This window comes from Drosophila sechellia, unplaced genomic scaffold (genome assembly GCF_004382195.2).
Source record: "Drosophila sechellia strain sech25 unplaced genomic scaffold, ASM438219v1 Y_420, whole genome shotgun sequence".
Taxonomy (NCBI): Eukaryota; Metazoa; Arthropoda; class Insecta; order Diptera; family Drosophilidae; genus Drosophila; species Drosophila sechellia.
The window spans coordinates 93,259-96,715 of record NW_022611421.1 but is presented as its reverse complement, the minus strand read 5'-3'; positions in this window follow the sequence as shown (position 1 = coordinate 96,715).

Here is a 3,457-nt window from a genome sequence, read left to right as displayed (position 1 = left end):
ACGATTTTTACATTGGTCAAATGTCAATATGTGGTTATGAATCCGAAAAAGTAGAATCAATTAAACGACATTTCTTGTATTTGAATAACTCCAACCACTTTAAAACGATTTTGTTTTAACCGATGGTTTTATCATCTTAGGCTTTTCACCGAAGTTACTGGACAAACTGACTGAATATATAAGTTGTAAATACACGATTTTTACATTGGTCAAATGTCAAAATGTGGTTATGAATCCGAACAAGGAGCTTCAATTTAACGACATTTCTTGTATTTGATTATCCCCAACCACTGTAAAACGATTTTGTTTTAACCGATGGTTTTATCATCTTAGGCTTTTCACTGAAGTTACTGTACAAATTGACTAAATATATAAGTTGTAAATACACGATATTTACATTGGTCAAATGTCAATATGTGGTTCAATTAAACGACATTTCTTGTATTTGATTACCCCCAACCACTGTAAAACGATTTTGTTTTAACCGATGGTTTTATCATCTTAGGCTTTTCACCGAAGTTACTGTACAAATTGACTAAATATATACATAAGTTGTAAATACACGATTTTTACATTGGTCAAATGTCGATATGTGGTTATGAATCCGAACAAGGAGTTTCAATTTAAGGACATTTCTTGTATTTGATTACGCCCAACCACTGTAAAACGATTTTGTGTTAACCGATGGTTTTATCATCTTAGTCTTTTCACCGAAGTTACTGTACAAATTGACTGAATATATAAGTCATCAATACACGATTTTTACATTGGTTAAATGTCTTGTATTTGTATTACTTCAACCACTTTAAAAAGATTTTGTTTTAACCGATAGTTTTATCATCTTAGGCTTTTCACCGAAGTTACTGTACAAATTGACTGAATAAATAAGTTGTAAATACATGAATTTTACATTGGTCATTTTTACATGTGGTTATGAATCCGAACAAGGAGTTTCAATTTAACGACATTTCATGAATTTGATTACCCACAACCACTGTAAAACGATTTTGTTTTAACCGATTGTTTTATCATGTTAGGCTTTTCACCAATGTTACTATACAAATTGACGGAATATATAAGTTGTAAATACACGATTTTTACATTGGTCAAATGTCAATATGTGGTTATGAATCCGAAAAAGTAGAATCAATTAAACGACATTTCTTGTATTTGAATAACTCCAACCACTTTAAAACGATTTTGTTTTAACCGATGGTTTTATCATCTTAGGCTTTTCACCGAAGTTACTGGACAAACTGACTGAATATATAAGTTGTAAATACACGATTTTTACATTGGTCAAATGTCAAAATGTGGTTATGAATCCGAACAAGGAGCTTCAATTTAACGACATTTCTTGTATTTGATTATCCCCAACCACTGTAAAACGATTTTGTTTTAACCGATGGTTTTATCATCTTAGGCTTTTCACCGAAGATACTGTACAAATTGACTGAATATATAAGTTGTAAATACACGATTTTTACATTGGTCAAATGTCAATATGTGGTTATGAGTCCGAAAAAGTAGATTCAATTTAACTTCATTTCTTGTATTTGATTATACCCAACCACTGTAAAACGATTTTGTTTTAACCGATGGTTTTATCATCTTAGGCTTTTCACCGAAGTTACTGTACAAATTGACTGAATATATAAGTTGTAACTACACGATTTTTACATTGGTCAAATGTCAATATGTGGTTATGAATCCGAAAAAGTAGATTCAATTAAACGACATTTCTTGTATTTGAATAACTCCAACCACTTTAAAACGATTTTGTTTTAACCGATGGTTTTATCATGTTAGGCTTTTCACCGAAGTTACTGTACAAATTAGCTGAATAAATAAGTTGTAAATACACGATTTTTACATTGGTCAAATGTCAATATGTGGTTATGATTCCGAACAAGGAGTTTCAATTTAACGACATTTCTTATATTTGATTACCCCCAACCACTGTAAAACGATTTTGTTTTAACCGATGGTTTTATCATCATAGGCTTTTCACCGAAGTTACTGTACATATTGAGAGAATAAATAAGTTGTAAATTTACGATTTTTACATTGGTCAAATGTCAAAATGTGGCTATGAATCCGAACCAGGAGCTTCAATTTAACGACATTTCTTGTATTTGATTATCCCCAACCACTGTAAAATGATTTTGTTTTAACCGATGGTTTTATCATCTTAGGCTTTTCACCGAAGATACTGTACAAATTGACTGAATATATAAGTTGTAAATACACGATTTTTACATTGGTCAAATGTCAATATGTGGTTATGAGTCCGAAAAAGTAGATTCAATTTAACTTCATTTCTTGTATTTGATTATCCCCAACCACTGTAAAACGATTTTGTTTTAACCGATGGTTTTATCATCTTAGGCTTTTCACCGAAGTTACTGTACAAATCGACTGAATATATAAGTTGTAAATACAAATGTCAATATGTGGTTATGAATCAGAAAAAGTAGATTCAATTAAACGACATTTCTTGTAATTGAATAACTCCAACCACTTTAAAACGATTTTGTTTTAACCGATGGTTTTATCATGTTAGGCTTTTCACCGAAGTTACTGTACAAATTGGCTGAATATATAAAATGTAAACACACGATTTTTACATTGGTCAAATGTCTATATGTGGTTATGAATCCGAACAAGAAGATTCAATTTAACGACATTTCTTGTATTTGATTACCCCCAACCACTGTAAAAAGATTTTGTTTTAGCGGATGGTTTTATCATCTTAGGCTTTTCACCGAAGTTACTGTACAAATTGACTAAATATATACATAAGTTGTAAATACACGATTTTTACATTGGTTAAATGTCTTGTATTTGTATTACTTCAACCACTTTAAAAAGATTTTGTTTTAACCGATAGTTTTATCTCGTAGGCTTTTCACCGAAGTTACTGTACAAATTGACTGAATAAATAAGTTGTAAATACATGAATTTTACATTGGTCATTTTTACATGTGGTTATGAATCCGAATAAGGAGTTTCAATTTAATGACATTTCTTGAATTTGATTACCCACAACCACTGTAATACGATTTTGTTTTAACCGATGGTTTTATCATGTTAGGCTTTTCACCAAAGTTACTATACAAATTGACGGAATATATAAGTTGTAAATACACGATTTTTACATTGGTCAAATGTCAATATGTGGTTATGAATCCGAACAAGGAGTTTCAATTTAACGACATTTCTTATATTTGATTACCCCCAAACACTGTAAAACGATTTTGTTTTAACCGATGGTTTTATCATCTTAGGCTTTTCACCGAAGTTACTGTACATATTGAGTGAATAAATAAGTTGTAAATTTACGATTTTTACATTGGTCAAATGTCAAAATGTGGCTATGAATCCGATCAAGGAGCTTCAATTTAACTTCATTTCTTGTATTTGATTATCCCCAACCACTGTAAAACGATTTTGTTTT